At 47.7% G+C, this 15688-nt stretch overlaps 1 protein-coding gene across 1 annotated transcript in view; it reads left to right on the top strand.

Moving 5' to 3' along the window:
• LOC130082723 (nuclear factor 7, brain-like) overlaps window positions 1-15688 on the top strand; it is a 117105-nt gene that overhangs the window by 19843 nt on the left and 81574 nt on the right. The window lies entirely within an intron of this gene.

Genomic DNA, 15688 nt, shown 5'->3' with positions numbered 1-15688 from the left:
TTTGTCCATAGATAGAGAGTCCATAAAAGCAACGGGACAAAATATTTCAACAACGGATTTGTTTCAGATTTCAATTCAGATTCCTCTTGGCACAGCTACTAGAAGACGTACAGCTGTCAGACAGGCTCACGTCACATCTCCGTCGTCCAGCTCAGTGTGAGCCGGCGCAGTCGCTCCGCCATCAGGAAGAGATGCTTCTAATGGGCTTTTATTTTCTCTGTTGAAATCTATGGGGTCGCTGTGTCTATTTCTTTTACTGTCTATGATAAATACATAGGCCCTGTCCTACTATCATACTATTCATCGCCATAGGAACTCACGCTCCACGGCTAACCTGGCCCGGGTCAGGTGATGCTCCAGGTAAAAGGTTGCAAACAAAACTTCGACCAATCAGCTGTGAGCAAAGTGTCACATGTCTGACGCGATAAAGTCACTCCACCTGTTTCTACTCCACATTAAAGGTCACTACACAGCAAATGATTTTTAAAGACAAAATCGTCTGGCTTTCAGTAATGCTTATTTAGAATAATACTTTTGTATGATATAGATATTATTGATGTTATTATTACACCCTTAAAGGTCCCGTTCTTCATGTTTTTTGAAGCTTTGATTGTGTTTACAGTATGCAATATAACATGTGGTCATGTTTCGCGTGTAAAAAAACACAGTATTTTTCACACAATTTACTTATCTGTATACCGCTGTTTTCACTGTCCAAAAAACGGGCTGATGACTTCCTTGCTCTATGAAGTCCCTCCTTCAGAAACACGTCACGAGTTCTGATTGGGCCAGCGGTTCCTGTGTTGTGATTCGACAGCAGCTTAGCGCACGTTGCCCGGAAAGGTCACGCCTCTTACCATAACGTGGAGATGCATGCGCACATTTTCGGGAACCGAGTTAAACATAAATTGTAACCATTGATCTCTAAGCACAGCGTCCCTGGGAAGGCCAGACACAGGTGAATTGACTCCGGCATGAAAATAACAGTGTCTCGACGACATGGCGACAAACACACTCTACAAACGAAACTCTTCCTCTTCTCCGTGGAGCGCAACAAGACAACGCCCCCTTTTTTGTGCATTCCCATGGGCAGAGATTATTCAAAAAACTGTTTTAGTTACGTCATTAAAAACGGAAGTAGAGGGATGTAGTCCAAACCGGCCGTTCGATGTAGGCTTTGAAAGTGGACTTCTGTTAAATAAAATATCTCGCTAGGCATTGAACTTGGAGCTTTATAATTTTACAGGTATTATTTATGCTCTAACAGCTACATTACACACTAACTAAAGTTTGAAAAATGGAATCACGAAGAATGGGACCTTTAATTGATCACACATGAATTACACATGAATACAATTTTAGTTTATCAATTATTATTACTATTATTACGCACAGTTTAAATGAATAAATATATAACGGTAATATAAATACGCTTTAGAATCAATAGATTAAAATGCCTACATGTGAGTGTCATAATGTGGGTATTGTGTCGTGTCATGTTTAGTGGTTCCCTGCCTTGTCTTTAGTTTTCCCAGGTGTTTCCCATTTACCACGCCCCCTTGTTATCCTATCTAGCTCGTGTGTCGCTGATTATTTAAGCCCTGTGTTTCTGCCCTGTCTTTGTCAGTTATTGAATGAATGTTTTTACGTACCACGAGTGTCTTGTCTGTTCTGAGTTTACTAAGTTACCCAAGTCTGTATTATTAAAGTCTTCTGCTGCATTTAGATCCGACTACCGCCTTTGCTTCCACGCAATTCGTGACAGAATAACTGACCTCCCAGGATCTAGCCGTTAGGAGAAGAACTCACCGCAAAATGGATCCAGCAGTCGCTCCAGCAGTCTCTCCCATAGTCGTCAGCAACCGGGCCCTGAGAGAATATCTCTCGGTAATGTTTCAAGAGAACCAGTCCGTCCGAAGCTACGCTAATGACTTCCTCTCCATTTGCCATCTAGGAACGCTCGATGAAATCCAGCTCATAAGCCTGTTTCGGAGCGGGCTGGATTACCGAATCGCTCGATGGATGCCGAGTGACATTACCGATTGGACTCTGGACCGGTACATTGCAGAGGCTTGCTTCGTGGATGGCTCCATATCCACGTTCCCGTCCTACCCAGTCGCACCCGCGCTCCACAAGCCTGCAATGCACTTCAGCCCTGCCGAGACCGCGCTCCACAAGCCTGCAACTCACGTCTGTCCAGCTGAACCCGCGCTTCACGTGAGCCAAGTCGAGCCTGCTTTTCACGACATGCCTGAGCTTCTTCCCGCCGAGACCGACATGCCTGAGTTTCTGTCTTCCGAGCCCGCGACTAACGTCTGCCCAGCCGAACCCGCGGTTCACGAGTCAAGTCCCGAGTCAAGTGAGTCAAGTCCCGAGTCAAGTCCCGAGTCAAGTGAGTCAAGTCCCGAGTCAAGTGAGCCGAGTGCCGAGTCAAGTGAGTCAAGTCCCGAGTCAAGTGAGTCAAGTCCCGAGTCAAGTGAGTCAAGTGAGCCGAGTGCCGAGTCAAGTGAGTCAAGTGAGCCGAGTGCCGAGTCAAGTGAGTCAAGTCCCGAGTCAAGTGAGTCAAGTCCCGAGTCAAGTGAGTCAAGTGAGCCGAGTGCCGAGTCAAGTGAGTCAAGTGAGCCGAGTGCCGAGTCAAGTGAGCCGAGTGCCGAATCAAGTGAATCAAGTGAGTCAAGTGCCAAGTCAAGTGAATCAAGTGCCGTGTCAAGTGAATCGAGTGAGTCAAGTGCCAAGTCAAGTGAGTCAAGTGCTGAATCTAGCCAAGTGAGAGTATCTAGCCCAGTGACTCGCCGTCGCAGGAGGAGAAGGAGGACTCGTTTGGTTCGCCAGGCTCCGGTGGGTGTTCCCAGACGCCTCGCCCTGCCGGCCCCGCCTCTGCGCCTCGCCCTGCCGGCCCCGTCTCTGCTCTTCGCTCGGCCAATGTCTATGAAGCTCCATAAGACTGTCCCAGAGCCCGTTGCCAGCCCGGAGGTTGTCCCCCTAGGTTTTCCCAAGTATTTTTTTGGGGGGGGGGGGGCCAAGGGTCCGGTGAAGAAACCATGAAGGCTGCGCCGCCATGGTCGTCTGCAGGGGCTTCACCGCCCTGGCCTTCGCCTCGTCCTGCTCCGCCCTGGCCTTCGCCTCGTCCTGCTCCGCCCTGGCCTTCGCCTCGTCCGGCTCCGCCCTGGTCACCGGCCCAGTCTGGTCCGCCCACGCTCTGCGGCCCAGGCCCGCCTTGCCTTTGTCCTGGTCCCGTTCCCCTGCACGGGCCTGGCCCTCCATCCCTCCCCCAAGACCGCCTGTGCTTCACCGCCCTCCTGAACTTTTTGGGTTTTTTTTTGGTTTTGTTGGGCATCAGGAGCCGCCCTTAAGGGGGGGGGGTTATGTCATAATGTGGGTCTTGTGTCGTGTCATTGTAACGAATCACAGAGACGGATGTAAATGCAAAAGACTCTTTATTGAAGTGTACACAGACACGAAGGTCAGACACTAGCACAGGTGACAGCTCTCCTCAGGTGCAGGTCAGGCGATCAGCGCAAGATGGAAGGTGACACAGGGACCTCGGTGAGCGACTGGTGCTGGTGATATCCCGTGAAGACCCAGTGAAGTGCTTGGTAATCCAGTGCAGGTGAAGAATCCAGATGAGACGAAGTACACAGGGAATCCACGATCCAACACGAACACAGTCCAACACGAACACGATCCAACACGAACACGATCCAACATGCAACACGGGAACACACCGGGGAAACCACAACGATCTGACAACATGAGACACCAGTTACTGAACTTATAAAGAGACAAACGGATTGAAACCAGCTGGCGCTGCTGATCAGCAGTGATCAGTGACCACGCCCACAGACACACACACACACACACACACAACAACACGCGAGACGAGAGAGAGACAGTAAATTCATGAACCGTGACAGTACCCTCTCCCCTAGGAACGCCTCCTGGCGTTCCCCGATGGCCTTACCTGTCGATTGTAATCATCGATAAGGGAGTGATCCAGAATGTCTCTAGCAGGAACCCAACTTCTCTCCTCAGGATCGTAACCCTCCCAGTCCACCAGGTACTGAAATCCGCGTCCCCTCCTTCTCGAGTCCAGAATACGATTAACCGAATACCTTGGTTCCCCATCTACGAGACGCGGCGGGGGGGGAACCGGGACCGGCGGATTAATTCGTGAATGAAACACAGGTTTGATCTTTGACACATGGAAGGCGGGATGAATTCTCCTGTACGCAGGAGGAAGTTTGAGGCGGACTGCCACCGGACTAATGATTTTGGTGACAGGGAACGGGCCGATAAATTTGGGAGCAAGTTTATTAGCTACGGACCGGAGAGGAATGTTCTTAGTAGAAAGCCACACTTTTTGACCCACGACGTATACGGGAGGCTTCGACCGGTGGCGATCGGCTTTAGCCTTGGTGCGCGCCCCCACTTGGAGAAGAGTCTCACGGGCTCTTTTCCAAGTGTGGAAACACCTCTGGACGAAGGCGTGAGCGGAGGGGACCGCGACCTCGGATTCCGTACTAGCAAAAACTGGTGGCTGGTAACCTAGACTACATTCAAACGGAGTGAGGCCCGTGGCTGACACTGGCAACGAATTGTGGGCGTACTCCACCATAGAGAGTTGCTGACTCCAGGAGGAAGGATTCCTGGAAACCAGACATCGCAACACTCTCTCCAAATCCTGGTTGGCTCTCTCGGTCTGACCATTGCTTTGGGGGCGAAGAAAGACTGACCGTCGCCCCCAGTAATTTACAAAACTCTTGCCAAAATTTGGACACAAATTGGGGACCCCTGTCGGAAACCACGTCCGTCGGGAGGCCATGTAAGCGAAAGACGTGATCAACGACAGTTACCGCTGTCTCCTTGGCTGAGGGTAATTTAGGCAAGGGAATAAAATGAGCCGCCTTCGAGAACCGGTCCACGACAGTCAAAACGACCGTCTTGCCCTGGGAGGGCGGGAGGGCGGTAATAAAATCTAGCGCAATGTGGGACCAGGGTCTCGAAGGGACAGACAGCGGTTGGAGTAACCCATCTGGGGGTCGATTGGAAGTCTTACCAGTGGCACAGTCCGAGCAAGCCAAAACAAAACTGTGGATGTCACGAGCCATTAATGGCCACCAGAATCGTTGTTTGACCAAAAAACTGGTGCGATTGACCCCAGGATGACAAGCTACACTGGAGCAATGACCCCACCGAATGACGTCGGACCGATACCCCTCCGGCACAAATAAACGGTTCGGTGGGCAATCGGGCGGAGGCGTTACCCCTTCTAAGGCTTTCATTACCTTCGATTCGACCTCCCATCTGAGAGTGGAGACCACTAATGTCTCAGGTAAAATACACTCGGGAGTAGCCGGGCGTTCGGATTGGTCAAAAATACGAGATAAGGAATCCGGTTTGATGTTCTTAGAACCCGGGCGGTACGAGAGAGAAAAGTCAAAACGTCCGAAAAAAAGTGCCCACCGAGCCTGCCTAGAGTTGAGTCTCTTAGCGGTCCTGATATATTCTAGGTTCTTATGATCGGTCCAAACGATAAAAGGTACCCCTGACCCTTCTAACCAGTGACGCCACTCCTCCAGTGCCAACTTGACTGCCAACAACTCTCTGTTGCCAATGTCATAATTACGTTCGGCAGGTGATAAACGATGAGAAAGAAACGCGCAAGGATGCATCTTGTCATCTGAAGGAGAGCGCTGGGATAGAACTGCTCCTACCCCCACCTCTGACGCGTCGACCTCCACCACGAACTGACGTGATGAATCAGGGGCAACGAGGATGGGAGCCGAACTGAAGCGGCTCTTGAGTTTGGTAAATGCAGCCTCAGCTGCATCAGACCACCTGAACGTCGTTCTGGGGGAGGTCAAGGCAGTCAGAGGTGAGGCTAGCTGGCTGAAGTTGCGAAGAAAACGCCGATAAAAATTGGCAAACCCCAGAAACCTCTGTAGGGCCTTACGGGAATCTGGACTAGGCCAATCTATCACAGCCTTAACCTTGTCAGGATCCATGCGCATTCCCTCAGATGAGACGATGTACCCTAGGAAAGGAACAGACTGTGCATGAAAAACGCATTTCTCCGCCTTGACAAAAAGCCCATTCTCTAGCAACCTCTGAAGCACTCGTCTGACGTGCTGAACATGTTCCTGGAGAGACGATGAAAAAATCAAAATGTCATCCAGGTAGACATAAATGAATTGGTCAACCATATCTCTCAGCACGTCATTGACGAGTGCCTGGAAGACCGCTGGGGAGTTGGACAGCCCGAAAGGCATGACCAAATATTCAAAGTGCCCCCTAGGGGTATTGAACGCGGTCTTCCATTCATCGCCCTTCCTTATGCGAACCAAATGATAAGCGTTACGTAAATCCAAGTTTGTGAAAATGGATGCTCCCTGTAACCGCTCGAAGGCTGAAGACATCAACGGCAAAGGATAAGTATTCTTTACCGTGATGTTGTTCAACCCCCGGTAATCAATACACGGTCGCAGAGATCCATCCTTCTTTCCCACAAAAAAGAACCCCGCCCCCGCTGGAGATGAGGAAGGTCTAATGAATTTGGAAGCTAGAGAATCAGAAATATATTTCTCCATAGCCTCCCTCTCTGGAACAGAAAGTGAATATAACTTGCCTTTAGGCGGAGACTGACCTGGCACTAAATCTATGGCACAGTCATAGGGACGATGAGGAGGAAGAGAAGCAGCCCGAGACTTACTGAACACTTCCTTCAGATCCTGGTACTCCTCGGGCACGTTAGACAAATTCACTGCCTCCTCCTGAAACACAGACACAGGAACAGACGAACACGCTGACACAAGACAAGACTCATGACACGCATTACTCCACATGGAAACAGAATTGTGACCCCAATCAATTCTGGGATTGTGTTGCAGTAACCAGGGGTGACCCAGCACCAAGGGTGCTAGTGGAGAGTCCATGAGAAGAAATGTTATTGTTTCAGTGTGGTTGCCAGATGTTATGATTGTGATGGGTTCGGTACTGTGAGAAATCTGGGGAAGTCGTTGTCCATTGAGAGCATTAACGGAAATCGTGTGTGTGAGCCTGGAGATGGGAAGATGAAGACGTTGAGCCAGTCCAGAGTCCAAAAAATTACCTTCAGCTCCTGAATCCACCAAAGCCTCAGTGTCGTGCGTGTGAGTCGCCCACCTTAGTCTTACCGGAAGGAGAGTAGATGATGATGGTGATGATGAGGTCTTCCCAGCGGAGATCCCACCCGATAGTAGCCTCATTGTTACTACCGGGCTCGATCTTTTACCGGGCAAGCGAAGATGAAGTGGCCCGCTTTCCCACAGTACAAACAAAGTCCCTGGGACCTCCGCCGTTCTCTCTCCTCCCGGGAAAGCCGAGCTCTGCCCACCTGCATGGGTTCAGAATTGGAAGAGGGGCTGACCGTGTCCAGATTGTCGACGCGCAGGGTCTCCATGCCGCGAAACGGGTTCCTCTGCTGAAAGCGGCCCATGCGATCCAGTCGTGCGTCTACTCTTAATGCCAGTTCGATCAGTCCATTAAGGTCAGGGGGAAGGTCCAGCATATATATCTCCCTCTGGACACGATCAGCCAACCCATGCAGGAATTGGTCCCACTGCGCCTCCTCGTTCCAACGGCACTCTGCAGCCAGGGTGCGGAACTGAATGGAGTATTCCGACACCGAGCCGTTACCTTGGCGGAGCTCAGCGAGTAGTCTGGCCGCCTCCCTACCCGCTACCGCCCGATCGAACACTCGTCTCATCTCCTCGGAGAGTGCCTGGAACGAGGAGCAGCATGGATCACGGTTCTCCCACACCGCCGTTCCCCAAAGAGCCGCCCTCCCAGACAACAGGGTGAGAACGAAGGCCACCTTGGTCTGTTCCTGGCTGAACGTCAGTGGCTGTAATGAGAAATGCATCGAACAACGAGTCAAAAAGGCTCTACAGTACTCTGGTTCACCTGCATAGCCCTCAGGCGTGGGAAGACGAGGTTCACGTTGCTGGGGCGGCTCCGGTGGAATGGGTTGAACAGGCGGCGTGGGTGGCGCAGTGGGAGGTATGAGTTGTTGAAACCTTTGGGTGAGCTCGGACACCTGTGTCACGAGCGCTTGAATCGCCCGACCTGATTGGGCGATGCTCTCCTCTTCATTATCCATCCTCGAGATGCTTCGAGCGGCGAATTCGTCCCAAGTCGTGGTCTCTGCTACATCCATAATAATGGTCAGATCGTTCTGTAACGAATCACAGAGACGGATGTAAATGCAAAAGACTCTTTATTGAAGTGTACACAGACACGAAGGTCAGACACTAGCACAGGTGACAGCTCTCCTCAGGTGCAGGTCAGGCGATCAGCGCAAGATGGAAGGTGACACAGGGACCTCGGTGAGCGACTGGTGCTGGTGATATCCCGTGAAGACCCAGTGAAGTGCTTGGTAATCCAGTGCAGGTGAAGAATCCAGATGAGACGAAGTACACAGGGAATCCACGATCCAACACGAACACGATCCAACACGAACACAGTCCAACACGAACACGATCCAACACGAACACGATCCAACATGCAACACGGGAACACACCGGGGAAACCACAACGATCTGACAACATGAGACACCAGTTACTGGACTTATAAAGAGACAAACGGATTGAAACCAGCTGGCGCTGCTGATCAGCAGTGATCAGTGACCACGCCCACAGACACACACACACACACACAACAACACGCGAGACGAGAGAGAGACAGTAAATTCATGAACCGTGACAGTCATGTTTAGTGGTTCCCTGCCTTGTCTTTAGTTTTCCCAGGTGTTTCCCATTTGTCACGCCCCCTTGTTATCCTATCTAGCTCGTGTGTCTCTGATTATTTAAGCCCTGTGTTTCTGCCCTGTCTTTGTCAGTTATTGAATGAATGTTTTTACGTACCACGAGTGTCTTGTCTGTTCTGAGTTTACTAAGTTACCCAAGTCTGTATTATTAATAAAGTCTTCTGCTGCATTTAGATCCGACTACCGCCTTTGCTTCCACGCAATTCGTGACAGTGAGCTTGAATGTTCAATTCTCTCTAAACCTTTATCAACTGTAGACTAACTTCACAACTTTAACTTGCACTGATATAGCGAGACTTCTTCTTTTAGTTGTCCTCTTTCATAGACAGCTATTTTCTTCTTGCTAAGTAAATTTGTTTAAATTCTTAATATTTTTCAATCTCGTAATATTCTGCCGAAGAGAGAAGTGAATCGCGTTGCTTCTCTCGCGAGAAATTAATCTCAGTTTCACTCTTTCTCAGCGTGTGATTGGCTGTTCGCTACTGATGATGTCACACCTAAACTCCTAAACTCAGGATCAAAGCCTGAGCTGACAGAGAGAGTTGATGATCAGCTTCATGGTACCAGCAAAGCCTGGTTAGATTGGTTTGGTTTTGTCAACTCGAAACTAATCCCGTAACCCTGAGTTTGTTCATCTTCCATCATGGTACAGGCCCTGGAGTCTCTGGCTCTACTGGTTCAGCAACATCACAGCTAATCAACACAGTAGAGGACGGAGACATTTTCTCACTGACTGCTCTCAACACTGGAACACACACAAACACTATTCTGCCCCTGTTAGGATGAGTGCAGACGTGCTCGAGTCTGACTAGCTCGGCAGAAAGCTCACAGGTTCCTCCAAGAAAGACTCAGATGCCGGACTTCGTTCGAGTGTGATTTACTTGAAGGAAGCACTGTAAAGCTGAACATACAATAAAGAAAATGTCAAATAATGGGTCTTTACATCATAATTAAATTGTTACATTTAGATTATAACATAATGAAGGTGTACATTTCCATGCAGATGGCCAAACAAATCAGCTTTAGAAATACAATTATACACGTTTCTTTAAATAGCATTTGACTATATTAATAACAATCAAAACTACTTAACTAAATACTCAGACATATGATTTTAAAGCCTTTGTAATGTGAAACCACATGGCAGGGAAATACAGGGTTCTGTCGAGTTTCTTCTGATGCAACACTAACTACAGCAACTCAAGAAGGACATGATTAATTAAAACTGCAATTTCACTCTGGCCACTAAGTGTCACTGTGGGGTTGTTTTAATGATGTCGGCACAAATACAAACAAGTGATAACAATAGCACAAAAGGGAATATAATATATAGCAACTATAAAGCAGCAGCAGTAATAGTGTGTGTGTGTGTGTGTGTGTGTGTGTGTGTGGTGTGTGTGTGTGTGTGTGTGTGTTAGAAACTTGCGCTCTGCAAGTGAACGCCGTCTTGTGGTGCCATTTCAAAGAGGCACAAAATCTCTTTTTCTGGTCTGTTCCCTGCTGGAGGAATGACCTGCCCAACTCAACCAGATCGGCTCAGTCCGTGGCCATTTTCAAGATATATTTCTGTATGGGGTGATGAGGCAGATGGTGAACTTAGGCAACGAGAGCCACCATCGAGGATTCACTTTCCTGCAGGTGGATATGGGCCGCCTCCTCAGCAAACTGGAATCATCCAGGAGAATCATCCCACAAACACATCGAGGAATGTCCCCTTGTGATCAGTGATGGCCTGGACTTGGATGGAGTGAAACAGCCTCCTGTTGTAGTAACAGTGGGACTTATTGGCTGAAGGTGTAATTCTGATATGACAGACGTCTATTGCACTACGTGATCTGCTGAAAGTGACCCATCCAGCTGTGCAAATCCTGCTCCCACTTCATTTCATTTCATTTTCTCTTTAAGAAAAGGGACAGTGTACATTAATCAACATTGAAACAATGTAAATGTACCCGAGTTAGCTCAGAAGTGCTAATTTACATCGGTAGTCCCCCAGCCGGGTGTAAAAAAGGCAACCTTAAAGATAACCACAGGTATAAAATCACAAAAATAAAATAACATACAACACATTATGGTTAAGAAATACAATTCATATATAAAATAAATAAATATATAATGTTTAAGTGCACACAGAAAGCATTAGTGCCCACAAGTTTGGCTCTCTACAAGCCATTTTTTTGCATTCTTTTTGAAAAGAATGACAAAGACTCTCTGATGTTTTCGGGCACTGTGATCCATTGCTGCGCTGCTCTTACGGAGAAGACAGACTGACCAAAAGCTGTTTTTCTCCGGGGGCAGGGATGTAGTGGAGGCTAAACGCACGTAAACGTCGTTTACGCACCTCCCAATATTCGGAAATGAAAGCTTTAGCGCAAGTTCTGCCGGGAAGACTCAATTGTTACGTCATTCATTACCTTCTCATCTATCCAATTGCGTCTAACATTGTGGTATAAAAGATGGGTACTTACACATGTCTGAGTTCGCAGATGCTGACGCTTACATTCATGCTCTCGTTCAGTCGCGTTCATTCATGCTCTCGTTGAGTCGCCAGCCAACATGTTTCAGGACACGCATATTGTTTACTATTATTGAGTTCAGACGATGGATATGTCCCGCCATATCTCCTGCTACACGTCGAGGTTCCCGCGTTTAGTATGGTTTAGTGCCGCATCTCCCCGTATGCACAGTGGTCTTCGGAGAGTTTTTGATCAGCCAAGGTCTCTCATGAGAAGTTCTGCTCTCTAGGCCTAAAACACCCTGGGTAGCCAGTTTCCATTTTCCGTCATCAAAAGCCTCAACAGCGTCAGCTCAGCCAGGATAATCCGGCAGGAAGAGATCTATGTCATCCTCAACAACTTGTCCAGCAAAAGAACCTCGCTGTCTGCACGGGTGCATTATCCCGCAGATCACCGATCCACCGACATGAATCATCAACTCTGCAAGCCACGAGAGGCGATCTTCTCTCGCTGGTTCAAGTTCAAGCTCCACTTCCAAGGCTTTCAAGTCGGTTTTTCAGTTTTGGTAGGCGCTTCCACCAGCCACTGTTAATATGTCCCCTCTATCATGATTAAACTTCATCCAGGTAAGTATTTCTCCGTTGCTTCCTACACCAGCGGCAGAATTCAAATTGGAGTCCACGGTGGCGTACGTGTTCATAATTACTACTGATCTGCAGACTGCAACGGGGCCCGATAGCTCGCCTTAAAGGGAAAATGTTCATAGCAAGTGTAAACCAGTTTCGCGTCACCGATATTCCACAGTAGGCTACAGTGATCTAATAATATCAGCGTTGTCGATACCGTTTGCAAATACCCACTAACAACTGAGTAACTGGTTTAAAAATAAATAAATAAATAAACAAACCTGAGCTAAAGAGAGCAAGTTGTTCATTGGCTGTTTTGCATTCTGTAGTGGATATCTCTACAATGGCAGTTAATTACATATTTACATAAGTGTGGTAATTTCACAAACAACTATTTTCAACATAGGCTACTTTAAAATCATATTATTAGTCCCCTAATGGAAATTAGATCTACAATATTGGAAATGTGTACAATTGCTGTAATATTCAACCTTCCTGGTGACTACTTAATCCACTGATATGTGTGATAGAAATATTTTATGTGATGGGTATTTCCACATTAATGTACAGAAAAATGCAAACTAAGGATGCTCCTGTCAAAGGCCACATATCCTTAGCAAAAACTGTTAACTCAGTAGAACTAACAGTCATATTAGTTTTATCAAGTCAAACCAATCAAACAGAACTAATCAGTGAAGGAGCCTCGAGTGGCATTGTCTTTGCTCAACTCAACTGTATGATTTACATGTTCATGTATCTTTCTATTCAAGAGTCTCAACTATTGTTGTGGCCAGCGAAGAATGGGGCTATTTCTGCAAAGAGCTACTTGGGAGCCATGTCAGGCATATGCTGCACATCTGAGAAAAGGATTCTACGCTCAAGACAACAGATCAAGTATCATTTAGGTAATGATAGTAGCTTCTTGACAGGACGCCGTCACCTTACTTCAGGTAAGTACCGTATTAAGAAGTCAGATTTAGCCGGTTTAAGAATTTAATAAATAAAATTAAAAAACACACACTACTAGAAGGGTGCACGTCCAATCTCAGATTCAGATATCTAGATCAGTAAAGGCTAGATGAATCTTCTAAGCTTACTCAAGGTTCGTTTCGTCCGCTCTTCACAAAATCATTCTATAGCGGTCGTTAGCATCCTTAGAGATATGACGTGGTCGCAAAATATATTATCGTTGTGCTAACAAAGCACGGTTGTCATCAAGGCAGATCTTATTGTTAGGCGATCATGCCATTCCTGAGACGTTAATTTGGCTATCAATCGTCTTTAATCTCATAATTAAGGTCGTGCTTATTCCTGCCAATGCAAAGCCATAGCTACGCGCTTTCATTCTTGTTACAGGCTTTCAGACGGCTTTTGCCGTTCAGCAACCCGGATCCATCACCCTGCCCTCTTCTAACAGAGTTTATGTTAAATTAGTAATGTTTTGCTTTTCTTTTCAGATTCCTCATTTTCACATCCTCATCATCACGGCCGATTGTTCCTTCCTCGTCTACAATTACGAAATCGTAATTTAATATTTCTTCCATTCATAGTTTGCTCGCAGGCATTCAAATTCACGCAAGTATTTTAATACTAATTATCCAACTCTGTTCACCATATCTTCTCTTTGTTTGCTACTTAAGGCATAGCCAAGACCTGTAGTAAACCTCCGATAAACGCCTGCCAATCACTTTGTATCACAAAGATAAAAATGTGTATAATTGTGCCCTTTTCGCAGGATATGTGTTCCAAGTTCATTTATTTATATAGCACATTTATACAGCCGCTTAGACAGACCAAAGTGCTTTACAGAACACACAAATAAGAAAAGTAAAACAGAAAAATATGTGGTGGGTCTCCGGTGTGTATATGGGGTTTGGCTCGGAATGCCCACAGATAATTTTGAATAGCATGTTGGAATGGTCATTTCGAAGTGATTAAGCATATCGTTTTGTCTATCCCTTTGGATGTGGCAGGGCTGCTACTCCCGGCACAGGGGTCAGAGTTTCAACAGCTCGTTTTGCAGCTCCGATTACCTCTCACAAACAATTTTAAACTTTTCGCTTTGTTCAACCGGGATCATTCAAGATGGAGAGACTCAAGTGTCAACATATAGACAACATTCCGGATGGTCGTTGATGAATTACGTAAGTCATCGTAGCTGTCTCTAGTCACTAATTAGCTTATTCTGTCTCGATTTTCTTTAAATCATGTCCCGTGGGCAGGATTCATGTAATTTAGGTTGTGATGCACTAACCCAGGAGGAATTTCGTTAGCTCCTCTCAGCGCTGTTGTAGTCTTTAAAAAGCAATTCTTAAATGAATTTCTCCCATTGCTTGAACTTTGAGTGTTGTAACCTTGAAGATGTTGGTTATGCTTATACGGCAACATTTCACACTAAGTAAGTTAGAAAAGCAAAATTCATCCAACCCCCTTTTTATTACTTCCTGTCTGCAATGGTCTCTTTTCTATTGGTATTCAGATTGTAGCTGTCTGTTACAGCGTCATGGCTCATGCATCCAGGGGATTCACTCCAGGAGCTAAATACTCCGATTTCCCCATGGTCTTTTCTAATTACGTTCCTTATCTAATTCCTTCTAAGAATGACTATAAAGGCTTTGCATCACATTATCAATTTATAAATTGGGATTAAAATCTGTCCCTTCTCATCTATGATCAAATTTCTATTTATCATAACTAACGGAGCACTACTCTTTAACCTGGTTCAGGATTCGTCAGTTCTGCCTCAATAGCTGCAGTCTAACTCCCTCCCAATATACTGGTCATCCCTTCAGGATCTGGGAAGCCACTACAGCAGCTGATCGTGGCTTTCCACTTCAGATATTAAGATCCTGGGCAGATTGTCTTCCTCTGCATTAGAGTTTAATAAGATCCGATCTAAAGATCATTCTCGAAGCTCAGCAAGCATTGCAGTAACGATTCAGGTAAATTCCTATGCAATTACTGGTGGTGGTGTATGCTTTATCTATCTGGTGATTGTCTCAGCTTGAATAATTCGCCTCGCGCCATCGCCGGCTATACGGTCCTTAGGGGGCCTGCTTTGCGCAGCCTAGTGGCTTGTCTATGCACGTTCAGTTTATGCGCGGCTCTAGCAGCCTAGTGGCTCAGCAATCCTTGTCTATGTGGCTCAGCGTGGCCTCGTTTTTATGTGGCTCAGTGCGGCCTCGTCTCCGTGGGGGGCCTCGTCTCTGTGGGGCTCAGCGCGGCCTCGTCTCTGTGGGGCTCAGCGCGGCCTCGTCTCTGTGGGGCTCAGCGCGGCCTCGTCTCTTTGGGGGTTAGCGCGGCCTCGTCTCTGTGGGGCTCAGCGCGGCCTCGCCTCTGTGGGGGTCAGCGCGGCCTCGTCTCTGTGGGGCTCAGCGCGGCCTCGTCTCTGTGGGGCTCAGCGCGGCCTCGTCTCTGTGGGGCTCAGCGCGGCCTCGTCTCTGTGGGGCTCAGCGCGGCCTCGTCTCTGTGGGGCTAAGCGCGGCCTCGTCTCTGTGGGGCTCAGCGTGGCCTCGTCTCTGTGGGGCTCAGCGCGGCCTCGTCTCTGTGGGGCTCAGCGTGGCCTCGTCTATGTGGCTCAGCGTGGCCTCGTCTTTATGTGGCTCAGCGCGGCCTTGTCTATGTGGCTCAGCGCGGCCTTGTCTATGTGGCTCAGCGTGGCCTTGTCTATGTGGCTCAGCGTGGCCTCGTCTCTGTGGCTTAGCGTGGCCTCGTTTTTATGTGGCTCATCGTGGCCTTGTCTATGTGGCTCAGTGTGGCCTCGTTTTTATGTGGCTCATCGTGGCCTCGTTTTTATGTGGCT

Source organism: Rhinichthys klamathensis, unplaced genomic scaffold, assembly GCF_029890125.1.
Source record: "Rhinichthys klamathensis goyatoka isolate OS25496 unplaced genomic scaffold, OSU_Roscu_1.1 h1tg000049l_1, whole genome shotgun sequence".
NCBI lineage: Eukaryota > Metazoa > Chordata > Actinopteri > Cypriniformes > Leuciscidae > Rhinichthys > Rhinichthys klamathensis.
This window is presented reverse-complemented; position numbering and strand designations above follow the sequence as displayed.